We start from the raw sequence: 15,738 nt of genomic DNA, 5'->3' as shown, positions 1-15,738 counted from the left end.
ATAATTTCCTCCCTTGTATGAGCTTTGGGGTTGTCTTGCTCTTCTTTTTCTAGAAGCTTGAGGTTCATCAGGTTGTTTAATTGGGCCTGTTCTGTTTTCCTAATATGCGTATTCACTGCTATGAATTTCCCTTGTAAGACTGCTTTCATTGTGTCCCATAGATTCCGATATGTTGTACTGTCATTGTCATTTAATTGAAGGAACTATCTGATTTCTTCTTTAATTTCCTCTGTGACCCATTGGTTATTCAGAAGTGTTTTTTTTTTTTTTGAGTTTCTTTTGCTATGTATCTCCAATTTCATGGCACTATGGTCTGATAATATACAAGGGTAACTTCAATTCCTTTGCACTTACTTAAACATGTTCTAGGTGTGAGTATGTGGTCTATTTTTGAGAATGACCCATGTGCACTGAGAAGAACGTGTATTCTGATTTTGTGGGGTGGATGACTCTGTAAACATCTGCTAAGTTCATTTGTTCAAGAGTTTGATTGAATTCTAGTATTTCATTACTTATTTTTAGTCTAGTTGATCTATCCATTTGAGACAGTGGGGTGTTGAGGTCCCCCACTACAATTGTATTAGTGCATATATGACTTTTCATGTCCATTAGTATTTGTTTTATATAGTTGGGTGCACTAGTGTTTGGTGCATAGATATTTATGATTGTCATCTCTTTCTCTTGGATTCTTCCCTTTACAAGGATGTAGTGTCCTTCTTCATCTCTCTTAATCAGTGTTAGTTTGAAATCTACTTGATCTTCAAAGAGGATAGCTACTCCTGCTTTTTTTCGGGTTCCTGTCACATGGAGTATTGTTTTCCACCCTTTAACTTTCAGTCTATGAGTTTCCTTTTGAATTAAGTGTGTTTCTTGTATGCTGCATATTTTTGGATTTTGCTTCTTGACCCATTCTGCCAGTCTATTTCTTTTGATTGGTGAATTGAGACCATTAACATTGATGGTTTTAACTGAAACATATTGACGACATTGCCATGACTTTTTCTTTTTGTTGGGTTCTCCCCCTTTACATTTAATTTCTTGTCATGCCAGATTTGTTCATTCTGCTTTGCTTCCTGGGGTTGTGATCCTCAATGTCTGTTCCTAGGATATTGTGTAAAATTCTTTGGAGTGCTGGTTTGGTATTCACGAAGTTCCTAAGGTGCTCTTTGTCATGAAAGTATCTTCTTTCTCCATCCATTTTGAAAGATAGTTTTGCAGGGTACATCAATCTGGGTTGGAGGCTGTTTTCTTTTAGGGTTTGGAATATGTCACTCCAAGTTCTTCTTGCCTTGAGGGTTTGTGTTGAGAAGTCTGCTGTGATTCTGATGGACTTTCCTTTGTATGTGATTTGTTTCTTTTCTCTGACTGCTTGAAGAACTTTGTTCTTCTGTTGTGTTTCTGAAATCTTAACAATTATATGCCTATGTGTAGATTTTTTTTGATCAAGGCTATTTGGAGTCCTATATGCCTCACTTATCTGTACGTCAAGCTCTTTTCCCCTGCTTGGGAAGTTTTCTGCCATTATTTCTGTGAAGAGATTTTTTATGTCATCTGCACTCTCTCCTGTTTCTTCATTGAGCCCAGTCAGTCTCGTGTTATTCTTCTTTGCATCATCTAGCAGCTGCTGGATTGATTTCTCATGTTCCCTTATAATTTTGAAGCAATTTTTCTTTTCCTGGTCATTAATTGCAATCTTATTTTCTATATCTGAAATTCTGTCCTCACATTGGCTCATTCTGCTGTGTAGACTTTCAGTGGAGTTTTTCATGTCCTGGAAATGTATTTGCATCTGTTTTATGGATTCCATTTGTTTCTTATGTTGGGATTCCATCATGTTCCTCAGCTCCTCTCCAGATTAATCATGTCTTGCACTAGGGGCACAATTTCTCCTGTTATCTGAGAAATTATTTCTGCTTTCATTTTTTCCAGATCCCCTTTTGTTGCCAGTTCAGTGGGTCCAGGTGGTTGAGTATCAGAGTGTTCCATCTCATTTCCCTTTGGGGTTGCTCTAGGTGATCTGGAAGTCTGGTTTTGAGACTTATTTACGTGTTTTCTCATTTCGACTGGGGCGGGGGGCTGTTAGTGCCTGCTTGGATTACCTCCTCTGAGCTGGGAGAGGTGGGACAGGGGCCAGGAGCAGCGGTAGGGATGGTGACCCAAAAGCCCTTTCCTGTGGGCTGGGAGCAGTGGGAGGGATGGTGGCCGGGAAGCCCCTTCCTCTGGACCAGGAGCAGTGGGATGGTGGCTCAGAAGCCCCTACCTCTGGGCCGGGAGCGGTGGGAGGGATGGTGGCCCGGAAGCCCCTTCCTCTGGGCCAGGAGCAGCAGAACAGAAGGTGGCCCAAAAGCCCTTTCTTCTGGGCTGGGAGCAGTGGGAGGAATCGTAACCGGGAAGCCCCTTCCTCTGGACGAGGAGCAGTGGGATGGCGGCTCAGAAGCCCCTACCTCTGGGCCAGGAGCAGCGGGACTCAGTACCTTGGTCTGGTGGTCTGTTGTCCTCTGCGTCTTTGTAGTGTGGAACCAGGTGGCTGCCTATCTGCAGCAGGGTGATTCAGCATCTTCAGCATGACTTGGGACCTCGGTAGGGTGTGCACAGACCTGCCTGTCTGCAGTGGGCTGATTCGGCCTGTTCCGTGCCACTCGGGACCTCGGTAGGGCGTGAGCAGACCTGCCTGTCTGCAGCGGGGTGATTCTGCATCTTCCAGGCGACCAGTAAACTTTTCTTTTCAACTGAATGAATACTAGTTGACTTCACTGCTGACCTCAGACTGAGACAAGTTGTGCAATAAAGCCTTCATCTGTTGCCATGAGCTCAAATGATCAATTCATGACCAAAGAGCAGTGACACTTACCAGTATGCATTTATTTTAGACAATATAGGCGAGGAACAAATTGAGGTGTTGAGTCATTAGGAAAAATGAACACATATATGAACTCAACAAAGATCCATTTTCATTCCTCAGTGTGATCCTCATATCTTAAAAGGCTGAATTTTTCTCCCATATTTTAATGTTGTACTCTTATTAGTGTACATTTGCAAATTTATCTTTGCTAAGATTCGGCACTGATCAAACTATTCTGCTCATCAGTTAGTTCTCTTTATCTATAGAGCAATAATGGAAGACAACTGAAGTTTAGCAATATGCAGTAAGACCAAAGGGACATGAGTCCCACTTATTGGACAGCAGTTCAAAAGACAACCTAAGGGGACATGGGGCATTTTTCCTAATGCGGCACCCCAAGATCAGCTTCTTGACTATTGTGGCATTATCAATATTCCATTTCTTTTTATTAAGCAGTGATGGGGTGAGTATTTGCATACTGTGTATGTTACAAATGTGAATAACAAAAGGAGGACTGCTACCATGGAAACCAACCTGATGGCCTTTGTGGTGAGCTCCTAAACTAGCAAACTCCACACAATAAAGGACCCATCAATGTTAGGCATAGAGCTTCAACACAAGAGCACTGATTATTAAGTTTAATGAATGCCTTGGACACTGCAATCTGAGGCAGGTTTTATTTTTGTCCAACCTCATTATCACATAGACACAGGGGAACCTGCATCAAGATATACTCTGGATTGCAAAGCAAGAGTCAATTTAAGGCCACCCTGCACTATTTTGTCTCTTGTAAGAAGAAACTGCACAGTTGGTTTAAGGATGTATATTCTTAAAAATAAACTAACAGCATACTAAGAGGGTGGGTCATGCTAGCTACATTTCAATAGGTCAAGCTCATTTAATTTTTATGTCAGCAACTTTTTCTACATAGTGCCTTCCTCAAAGGCAAATTCATTCAAAACAGGGACAGTGTTTTAAATGTGGCTGTATTTTCTATGTGTGGCTATTTAAAGGAGGTATTTATTTGGTCAAGTCTAGGCAATAACCCCGCTTCCCCAGTCTGTTTTAAGTCTGTGATTCTTCTTCCCAGGAGCTTATTTGTATTTACACCCTAAATGCCTGGTTTTCCTTCCAGATAGTTAAGTCCCAGTGGTAGGGACTATGGCTCTTCTGTTAATTTTTGTATCCTGAACTCCTAGCAAATTCAAAAGAGATGTAAGCAAATGGTAATGTCTAGTAACAGCAAACTGAGTGAGTTCTTTTCTTCCTGTTTCTATTTCTTTGTGACATGAAGGGATCTAAGTCTGAGAAGGCTGCTGGGTTAGACAGGAGGAGGTTTTGTCTTGTTTCTTAGACAGAAATGGTTAACAAACCTCTACAATCTAATTTCAGAAATTAGCAATACATTGACAAACTTATTTTATCTATAACTTGTAGGTTGATAAGTTAATTACTTCTGAAAGGTTTATTTTCAACTTTGTTCTTCCTGGGTTGTTTTTACAGAGGATTGACTTGTGCACCACAAATTCACCCCTTTAAATGTACCATCTAGTGGCCTGGGAAACATTCATGTGGTTGCACAACCATCACTGCTCTAATTCCAGGACTGTGCCTGGCTGCCCTCTGCTCTTCACTGCCAGAGCCACAGGGTGCCAGTGGAGGTGTGGGGCACAGAGATAACTGTGTGCACAATGAACCCAGAACAAGAGGGGTGTCTGCCTCCGAAGATCCCTAGTACACGTTCTATCTCTAATGGGCAGGATGGGGGAGTCTAGCGTCACCCCTTTTACAGTGAGACTCCTGTTGCTCCTGAACACTGCCTTGTTCACCTCATAAAGCTCCCTGAACCTCAAGGCCACTTGCCACAGATCCTATTCAGCACCTTCAACAGCCCACCTGTGTGTGTGCTTCTATTCTTGTCATGCAGTCCCTGTATGCTTCTGCTCCTATGTCGCTGGCCTTAAAGACATGGGTGATGGTGGTTCCTACACAATGACAGTCATACTTGTTCCGTGTCATGTTATTTTTAGACTCAGCTAGCTGAGACTTGAAAGACTATTTCAAAATTGTGAGAAAAAGTTACAGCTTTGCTATTAAAGGAGAAAAGAAAATTCTACATAAGAAGTGGTGCCTCCTTCTCCTAGATGTCAGTCCAGGGACAATAAATTGGCTGAACTATGGCTGGCTTCCCTTGGGTAAGAGCTCTGAGCTCCCCAACAGCCAGCTGACCACCTCTGGTGATCAGGTCATTGATCCAGGTCTGTGTAGCCAGCCCCTCAGGAGTGGAATGGGTGGCACCATGAGAGCGCTTCCAATTCAACCAGGAGCTGTGATGCTTACACTGGAAAGGACTTGCCTGCCAGCACAACATGCACCACCTGGTCTGCCAGCACTGCCCTGCGTCCTGGTAGTACCGACTTTAGAACATGCATGGAACCAAGAACGACGGAAATTAAGATAATTTCTCCTCTGAGTGCAAATACTGTGTCTGGCTAACATCTTGACTTCCCAGCAGGTGTGGGTGGGCAGGCAGGACTGAGGAGTTCAGCCTGTTCATTGCTCATCGCAAATACTTGTAAATAAATGGCAGACAGATATACTGCACTTTCTCTATGAGCTAGCTGCCAACCAGAAGTTTGCACTAACGATCAAATATGCACAGGATTACTATTTTTGAAGGAAGGACAAAAAAGAATTAAAATATATTTGTAATTTATTAGGAAAATATCCTGCATTTAAAAATCTTCATCTGAAACTGAAAAGATGTTTTGTTAACAAGTTAAAGCAATAAATATAATTGACAAGATGAATTTAACCTTGATGAAATTCTTAAATTCAAGGAAAGACAGAACCTTAAAATGTGTCTCAAAATAAGAGCAGGTCATTCATTCTCCAAAGAAATAAAGCTTGCTTCATACTTTTCCACATCAGGTTTAAAAATCAGAAGATAACAGAACAAGATTAGATAAAGTTATAAGAACACGTAAGAGATCTCTAACTTGGGCAAGATGTGCCCTGTTATGGCTTGTATCTACTTCTCCTTCTAAATCCTCATGTAGTCATAGGTGGGGCTTTTCAGAGGTGGCTGGATTTACAGTTGTGTGATGCTAGGATTAAGGGTGTGTGATTACTGAATTAGTCCACTGACTGGTTTGGCATAGTTCTAGGTAGTATTAAGGGTGCCCCACCCTAGGTGTCAATGCTACCTGATCTAAGGGCCAGTAGCCTGGATAAAATATAAGGGACAGAAAGAGGGCCACTGTTTTTACTTGTCACTTCCTGCTTATTTGCTGCTTGCCTCCTCTTCAATGCCCCTCTGACATGTCACTCTGCCTTGGAACCAGCCAGCTATGAACTGAAACCCCTACAAACTGTGAGCTACAATAAACTTTTCCTCTTTTAACTTTGGGTGTTGGATATTTTGTCTCAGCAACAAGAAAAGTAACTAAAATATGCCCATTTGAAAAAGGTAACAAAAAAGAAGTTTCAAAAATAAAAAAAAGAAAATCTACATGGATATTTAATCCTATCACATCACAAATGAAGAAGCACAAAAGTAGAGATTTTTTTAAATGTTCTGGTTGAGGTACACATCTTCTGCTGGACTCATTTGCCTGGAACGTGCCTTTTTAGAGAGATACTTGCCTTTGTCTGACAGTCATGCAAACAGCACTATTTCATGCTGCACTCAAGTTAATGATTTCCTTATAATACATTTTCTAAAATTCTTTGTCTAACTTTGGCTAAAGTTTAGCACATGGGAATGGCTGGGAGATGCAGGGTACCATGTTCATGGAAGGGACTTAGCCTGGTGTGATGACTCTGGCTCACTGACAATTTCTTCTGAGCTCTTCACTTCTTTGGGGAATGAACGATCTCACTAGAATCCTAATGACAATTCTTGGATTTCTCTAGAGGCAAGAATTTATGAATGAATCATCACTTCTCTCCTGCAGGGTTCCAGCAGAGCTAGAAAATAACTAATCCAAACCTTACTACACCATTTTCTTTCTTATCTCTCCTTTACCCAGCAGAATATCATGGGGCTAAATTACTCACCATCATTGCAAAAACGATTTGTATTTGTACCTGTAAATTTATGCATCGTTTTAATTTATGTAAGGTTTTTTTGTACGCAATTCTCAGATTTTCAGGATGACTTACACATTTTGTTTTTCTACTGTCATGTGAGAATATCACAGCCCAAGGATACGTCATTGTGCAAGGAAAATAAAAGTGCTACCAAAACAGAAAAAAAAAAAAAAATAAAAACAGAAAGCTCAAGATGGTAAAAACAAACTATTGAAGAGTTTAAAGGAGGACTGACATAATAAAATTTGCATTTTAAAAACAAAATCTTTGGCTAATGGATGGGGAGGTAGCATGATCAAGCTAAGAGGGCTGGAGCACTGGGGAGAGGGGTCTGCTAAGGAGGCTGAGAAGGAGCATCCAGAGAACAACGTAGCACAGAAAGGGGACAAAACAATCAAAGAGCCACCAAAGAACATGTTCAAAGAAGGATGACATGGAAAGGTAAATTAAAAGGTTTGGGTGGAGAGGTGAGGTAGAATTTATATTGCGGTGATTAGAGGAGGGTCAGATGTCGTTAGCTGCCCAGGTGTACTGAACTTTGGTTCCCCGAGGGTAATTTCCTTTTTTTTTTTTTTTTTTGCCTCCAAGCCATCTTCTGCTTTTAACACGTTTACCCTGCACCCTGTTCAGAAGGCTAACTCGTATTCCTTCTTCCATGTCACTTCCTCCGGAAGCTTTTCCTGACCTTGCAAGTCTGGGTTAGGGAACCTTCCTCTGGGCTGTCAGAGCTTCACCTAATTCTCCTCCCATTATCCTTCAATAGATAATTGCTTCTCTCACTTTGAAAATTCTTAGGGAAAAATGAGTCTACTTAAATGCATAAAGTCAAAGTGTTGCATTGTTGTTTGAGACCAAGTTTTTCTTGCCATTTTCACCCATCTCAAACAAATGATCTTTCGGCTTTCATTTCTATTGACTCTTGGGTATAAGCTCAACTCTAGTGCAGGAGCTGCATCTGAATTGTGTACTTATTTTCATCGGTTTCTATTTCATGTCTCCTGGGAGTCCAGCACTGCCTAGTGCTGGGGGAGAGACAAATACCTCTCCTCCTCATCAATGCTGGCTGTGGAAACCATCTGCTAAGGGCGAGACTGGGCAGGACTGGGATCACTGCCGAGATGGTCATGTAAGCTCTCCAGGGCAGCCACTGGACGACAAGTTTCCCCCCCGAAGTGCCCTCCCTCTCTCCAACTCACCTCAGGGAAATGCAGAGGCTGTAACTTTCTTTTTTTTTTTTTTTTTGGTACCGAGGATATTGAACTCAGGACCTTGTGCTTGTGAGGCAGGCATGCTACCACTGAGTTAAATCCCCAGCCCTAGGCTATACCTTTCTTAACAAATGAAACTTTCCTCCACCTGAAGTGGTTTTATTCCCTGAACTGGATGACAGGCAAAGAGTACAGTTGGTGAGGTTTCTCCTAAAGGTTCATCAGCTCCAGCTGGCAATTTAAATGAATCAGGCAGGTAGGAGAAAAGACAATAAAGCTGGAGCTCAATCTTAGAGAAATGGATGCCAAGAGTATTGTACACACTTGATGTGGTTATTATTGACCTGAGGGAGTGTGTGTGTGTGTGTGTGTGTGTGTGTGTGTAGGACATCTATAATGAAAAAAATACATGTGTACATATACTCACTTTCCTACTGTGCTTTCATTTAAAACTCACATGCTGTCACAATTTCATTTGTTAAGCTGTCTATTTTAAGAATACTGCATATGACATTTTGATGTAATGTCTAAAAATAATTAACCCTTAGAACACTGTAGACAAGGAAGCTCTCTCTTTTCTTTAAGGACATTTCAGGTGCTGATCTTTCTCTTGCTTTAGGTAGTAAGGGACAGTCTCTGGAAAAAAATAAACATAACTACAGCATTGCAATTAGTTTTAAAATCTCCTGGCAGAAATGAACAGGGGATTAGAGTATCATACTTTGAGAAGTTGAGCCAAGTCTGGGGAATAAGAGATGTCTGAGAAAGGGACATCAAGGCTGGAGCCTGGAAGAAGAGTGTGACGTGGAGTTGGCAGTGGAGGGGAGAGATGGGTTGGGTGGTGGTAAGGAGAAGGTGAAGTCTTTCAAGTTGGGAGGAACTTAATGCACTTGATAATCACAGAAGGCTGCTGCAGCTGGGCTAGTGAGCAAACAAGGAAGAGGAGGGTGATGAGGCCAGAGAGGTCAGCAAGGATTAGATAACGCAGGGCCCCCTAAGCCACGCAAGGAATTCTGGATGGAATCCCTAGACACAATGAGAAATCATCCACAGGCCTGGAGCAAGGAGCGGCATGCTTCTATTAGTTCTTCAGACATCATTTGGTGATCCCATGGATAGAGGGGAGAGTGGAGGATGCTCGTTCTGTGCAGTGGTCCAGGAGAGAGTGAATGAAGCTCGGCCCATAGTGCTGGCCTTGGAGACAGAGCCAAGTGCTTGGATTCACAAAGAACCTTGGAGGTCATCGTTTTATTGAAGAAGTTATTGAGAGGCTGCCTGTCATTGGCCCAGGAGAAATGGACAGGATAGAATGTCTAGTGGATTTCTGGCATCAGTAATGATGGGTAGTGACGCTGGGGGCCGCGTGTCTGGGCGTGGGACCAGAAATCAGGTATCGTTAGGTGGACAGAGAGGGAGCAGGCCCAGGTGAGAGTTTCTAGGCTGACGATCTGCGAGAGAGGTGCTGCAAATGTGAAGGGGACAGACCGACACAGGGAGAAGTGGGAGTCACAGAGGGGAACCGGGGACTGGGCTGCTGGAACCCAATGTGAAGAGCATAGAGTGAGAAGAGCCAACAAATGAAGCTGAAGCAGGTAATCTTGAGAACGGGGCCTGGGGGTAGAGGGCAGGAGGAAGAATAGGGAGATTGTTATATCACCCAAGTTAGGGGAGCAGAGTGTTTTGGGAAGGGGGAGTAAAATATCAGTTGAGGCCTACAAAGCATTCCATGACTTCAGCAATAGAAGTCACTGGTGACAAACGACAGAGGCTTTGCTAAAGTAATGCAAGCATAAGCTTCCTGGAAGAAGGCTACCAATAATATCAGTACATACTCCATGCGGGATATTGTCCTACATGCCTTACGTATGCTAAACACTAACATTATTCTAATGAGCACAGTGACTTTGTGGGGTAGATACTACTGTGATCCAGCCCCAAAGATTAAGAAATTAAGGCACAGAGATGTTAAGTGACTGACTCAAGGCCGTATGCCGCAAGCAGAATTCAAGCTCAAGCAGTCTGGCTCATGAATCCATTCTGTCTATCACCAGATTATTCTGTCTCTTGAATGCGTGAGAGTGGAGCCAGCATGGACAACTCTTTGGGGCAAATCAGCTGTGAGTAGGGGCATGGAGCAGCAGCTTTTGTAAGGCGGAGATGAATGAGGACCAGAGTGTGTTCAATATTGATGGGAAGGATCCAGGAGTGAGCCGGAAGTTACACAAGAATGAAGGGATGATCAAAGGATTCGGTCCCAGCAGAACTGGCAGCGGTGAGGCAGAGGACAGAGTGAGGAGTGCTCATCAAAACATGTAGAAACTCATCTATTGAGAGGACTGGGGACAGTGAGAGGGAGGGGGAGGGAAGGACTCAAATGTCTACCTGGGAAGATCCCCATGGAGCATCAAGGAAACAAGCAGCATCCCCTTGTTGATTTTCAAAAGATGGGAGGAAAAAGAAGTCATGGTATTTGTATGGTTGTAGGAAATCTGAGGAGTGTAGGAAGAATCATAACTGCATAAAAAATGATTCTGGGGTGGAGTAAGGTTCACAGCATATGGGCTACTCCTGCAATGTCTGAGAACCAGCTCTCACGGATAGGAGGTGAAATTCTGAATGATAAACTCTGAAAACCGAGATGGTTATATTTCTAGGCTTCTTCTGTACAGATGCAGATCTGAGAAACCGACTTGCCCTGAGCCCCGGTGCTGAGTCCCAGGGCTGAGGCCCCTGCGCCATCAGCTGCCACGCTCCCAAATGCCCGGACAGAGTTTTTGTTAGAAGAAATGAACACAGCTTCAACAACATGCTTGAGAAACAAGCACAGTGGAATAATGGGAAACAATGACATTCTCAATTCTCAGGGGAAAAGCAGAGCTCCAGAAATAACTTAATATATGAACCATACGAAAATTCCAGAAAACTCTTTAGCATTCTTAATAGGTTGCCAAGGAGGCACAAATCCCATGAAGCAGGATCAAAACCTATAAGAGCAGAGGATAAAATAAGGTTGGTGAGGAAGAGAGAGACAGACAGACAAACAGAAAATGGGCTTTTCTCATAGAGATTCTACAGACATTCAGAATTTTTGTTGCCTGAAAGGAAGGAAAGACCCTTTCATTTTCTAAGCATTCCTATGTGCTCATCATTCCTGCAAGGCGGGCATTCCTTCCCACTTTACCCATGGCAAAAATGAGGTTAGCAGTGGATAAGTAATTTATTCAAAGATCCTAGGAAGAAAAGAACTGAACAAGGAGCACCTGAATTCATAGCTCTGCACTCCTGCCCCCAGAATAAGCCTAACAGGTTAGAGAGTGAAGAAACCTGCTGAAAACTCCTGAGTTTAGCCTCCTCAGTAAGTGGGTATGCCTAGAATATACAACAATCATGGCCACTGCATTGAGTACTGATTACACAGGGGACATTAGACATCCATTTTTGTGATTTTCACAGAAATCCTGCCTGAGAAGTCTCTTCACCTTTGTTTTTAGGCAGGGCAACTAAGGACCACAGAGATTGATTTGCTCCAGTGCATGGGTTTTCTGTTGCTTCTGTAACACATTATCTCAAATTTCATAGTTTAAAGCAACCCACATGTATCCTGCAATTCCGTAGGTTAGAAGTCTAACACAAATCCCACTGCATGGAAATCAAATTGCAGTATGGCTGTGTCTTTCTGGAGCTCTAGAGGAGACTCTTATCTCCTTGCCTTCTCCAGTTTCTAGAAACGGCCAGTGGTCAATGAACATTATTTGGGATCCCTTTCTTCTGTCTTGAAAGCCAGCAATGGTGGGTTGAATCCTTTCCACAATGCATCTTTTGTTGATTTTGCACAGTCATGTCTCTCTGGCTACGGCTGAGAAAGGCCTCTCCACTTCTCCGGACTCTTGTGATTAGTCTGGATACTCCTGGGTAATGCAGTCAACCTCAGGGTTTCACATAAGGTGACATATTCAGGGCTCTGGGGATTAAGATGCAACTATCTTTAGGAGTAGGTGTTATTTTGCCTTCCACACCAAGGTTAAAAATTACTAAAGGTCCTAAAATTACTAAAATCTGGCTTTTATAGATTTGGTCAAAAAGCCTTGTTGTTGTACCTTCAATAATATATCCAGAATCCTACCGCCACATTCTCTTTTTCTTTCTTTGGTACCGGGGATCAAACTCAGGACCTTGTGCTTTTGAGGCAGGTGCGGTGCCACTGAGCTAAATCCCCAGCCCTACATTCTCTACTACTGAAAAATAAATGCTGGAAATTGAAATGGGTTATATGTCTAGGCTTTTTCTGTACAGGTGCAAATCTAAGAAACTGATTTGACCCAAAACCTTACTATTGGAGTCCAAGCTGCTTCATCTATCACCAGGATTACTTCTAAACGGGAAAGCTTTCATATGGCCTCAAATATAATTTTCTTGCTAAAAACTTTTTAAAAACATTCATGACTAAAAATTGTAGGATCTTTAAATTTGAGTACACTGTTTTTGAGAAATTTTCTCTGTCTTTAAAGATAAGGAACATGGAAAATACAGAAAAATTTCAACAACAACAACAAAAAATCCTCAATCCTATGCCTGGGAAGTAAGTTTGGTGGGAGATAAAATTCTGATATGAGATAATTTAGAAGTGCATTACCAAAGAAAGATCATACTTAATGCTGATTTTACTTTTCTATGTTGAAAAGTTATTCAGTGAACACATTTGGGATACTGAGATTTGGAATATGGAGCTTATCTAAAACTGTCAAGGCCCTGAGACAATAAAAAATATTATTGTCATATCCTTCAGAATTTTGGTTTTTAAAGTCAAAAGTATACGAGTGAGTGGAATTACTAAAAGAGAAAGAACTTACGACATCAAAACTCAAATTCTTAAACACTTGGCAAACAGTAGGGGCTCAGATTATTATTTGTTAAGAAATGCCTCAGAACTAACAGTTGCAAATTGGGAAATCTTTGACTGTCAGTTAGCCATTGTCCAGGTTCTCACAAAGTTCCTGTGAGGTACAGACTTTCCTCCTTGGTATTTCACATCTGAATATACTACAACCCACAGAAGTGAAATGGAGGAGTCTGAAGTCCAACTCAGCACATTGGCTTAACTCCTAGACTTACTGCTTCTAATGTGTTTCTTTAAAACACAACAAAACCAAAAGGTCACGTACAACTTTTTTCCAGTTATCTTCACACATGAAGAGGCAGTGGAGGGTGAGGTGAATACTAGAGACTCCCAGTCACACCCTGGGCTTGGCCTGGAGGTCTGGCAACAGCCCAGTGGCTTGTCTTGGGCAAGACATACAGCCTCTCTGAGTTTTAGCTGCTTTTTCTGTAACAAGGGCTGGAGATACCTATCTCAAAGTGTGGCCGGGTGGGAGGAGATAAAATGAGATCATACCTGAAAAGCATTTGGCACAATGTCTATCTCAAAAGAGTGGTACTCACTATCACCCCTGATAATCACTGTTACATTAGGGGCCTCTAGGTTATATTCAGTGTAAGATAATGTGGGTCCTCTCATTCATTTGAGAAAATTGTACAAAAACTCACAGGGTGCAGAGAAATGTCTGAGAAGAGCCTCCTACAGAGGGCTGTGAGAGTTGTCTCAGACATTTGGGCATGTGGAGAGAGGAGTGTGCTTGGCAGGCAGACATGCTCATGGATGAGTCTGGGTTGCCTTTGGGTGCTAAGCTTGAGGAGGATCAATGGGGTCGGGAAATGGAGCCTCTGAGGGTGGGGGCTCAGCAGTGCAAGTAAGGAAGGAAGGAAAGTACAGGTGCCCATTCCTGGCCTCCTCCACTCTCACCACCTAATGCTAGGGAGAGAAGAGATTCTGGTTGGGGGGAGACTAGTGAGACTGAAGAGCCAGAGTTCAAGCAAAGCAGATAGGCAGCCTGGCCAGCAGCCCTGAGGTAGAGTCAGCTCAACCACACTCCATACTGGAAAGGAGATCTATTTATTTTGTAATTAGCAAATGATAAGAAGAAAGCTTTCTTCTGTCTTGGCATGGAGCTCTGGAATGTCCAGTTACAACACTGGTATGCCATCAAAAGATTTCATATCCTGAACCTCTTGCTGTTGTGTCACTGGTATGCTGGCCCTGAGACAGTCTGGAAGGCAGCAAGAGCCAGTATCATTTTGATAACAATTGAATCCTTGGATTTATATAATGTGACATGACTTGACCAGCATTGTTTAGGTCTTGGCATAGCTATGCATACCTAGGGCAGAACACCAAAGGAAAAGCCAACTCTGAAAGTTTGCTCAGAATAAATGTGAGAGAATTTGCTGGTTAAATCAAATACATGTCCAAACAAGTACTGGTTTGCTAGGGAGTACACAAAGCTGGCAAGCCTCCCTTGGCATGAAGAGTGTGAGTAATGCTTCATTTTAATGAGGGATCCTGGGGGGCTCGGATGAGGACTATGTGGTATTTCCCATGTGTCTCTTTGGAACGTGGAGTGATTGTACACACAGTGGAGGAACAGTCATCAGAAAGCACAGTTCCTGAAACCTCTGGAGTTCTACAAGATAATTTAATAGCATATAAATGAATTCTCAGAAATATACCATGTTCCCAGAGAAAACTTCTCTATCCCACAGGTAAGCACATATGAGTGCAGGGGAATGAGCCTGCATTTGGGGGTGGGCTGGTGGGGGTATGAGAGGTTGATTTTTTAGATAATCTATGCTGTAAACTTTGTGGTGATCTGGGATGAGTGTGTGGCTTCCTTACTTAATTCCTCTGAAAGGTGTAACAGTCACTGATTATTAAGTACACAACTATAAAATACATGAATACATTTCAAGACATAATGTTAGACACATGAGTCCTGATCAACTGTACTTTTTTTTAAAATCAGAGAAAATCAATACTAAGGTTTAAGGTGTGTGTGTGTGTGTGTGTGTGTGTGTGTGTGTGTGTGTGTGTGTGTGAAATCCCTAGAAAGTGATGAGGAAAATAAACTCCTCTCCAGTCCACGTGAACAGCCTCTCACTAGTTGATGGAGTGCAGATGAGATGAACTTCACCACATACTTCTTCTAGGGTCTGTCATCTGGATGTCCCTTAGATCCAGCCACGTGTGTAGCTTCCTGGCAGCAAATGCTCTTTCTGCTCCGAACTGGGGCACCGTGTGATTGTTTATGCAAAGTATGTGAAGTCCTGTACTGATCGTACTTTATTTTGTATTTCTAGGCTGGCCATAGAGACGGGGCCTCCCAAAGAGCTCTGGGCTTTTGGAGGGATTAAGTATAGCTATGGGGTGTTTAGAAGAACGTCATCCAGTCCTTCAGGCTTAAAGGAGGCCATGAGGACCCAGAGGTCAGGAGGAAAGAGTCCCCAGAGGCAGAAATGCTGGTGGGAAGGACCTCATTTATGCGTGTTCATATATCAAACAGGACTTGGAATTAGAAAGAGGAATAAGAAATACTCTGTGTTAAGATAAGTAACTCTTGAAGTGTTAAAACATAATAAAAAATGAAGTTAATATGAAGTCAATTTGCCAGGCAAAAACTCTTATCAGGTAAATCTGGCAGCTCCTTCTTGGAGTTTCACTGTGCCCAACACACTACGAGGAGATGCCTTATGGTTTATTTACCC

At 42.5% G+C, this 15,738-nt stretch overlaps 1 protein-coding gene across 4 annotated transcripts in view; it reads right to left on the bottom strand.

Moving 5' to 3' along the window:
* The window catches only part of Aig1 (androgen induced 1), a 259,469-nt gene that overhangs the window by 25,651 nt on the left and 218,080 nt on the right, over positions 1-15,738 (bottom strand). The window lies entirely within an intron of this gene.

This window comes from Heterocephalus glaber, unplaced genomic scaffold (genome assembly GCF_053883595.1).
Source record: "Heterocephalus glaber isolate CG9 unplaced genomic scaffold, H.glaber_assembly_v1.0 deba00001550, whole genome shotgun sequence".
Lineage (NCBI taxonomy): Eukaryota > Metazoa > Chordata > Mammalia > Rodentia > Bathyergidae > Heterocephalus > Heterocephalus glaber.
This window is presented reverse-complemented; position numbering and strand designations above follow the sequence as displayed.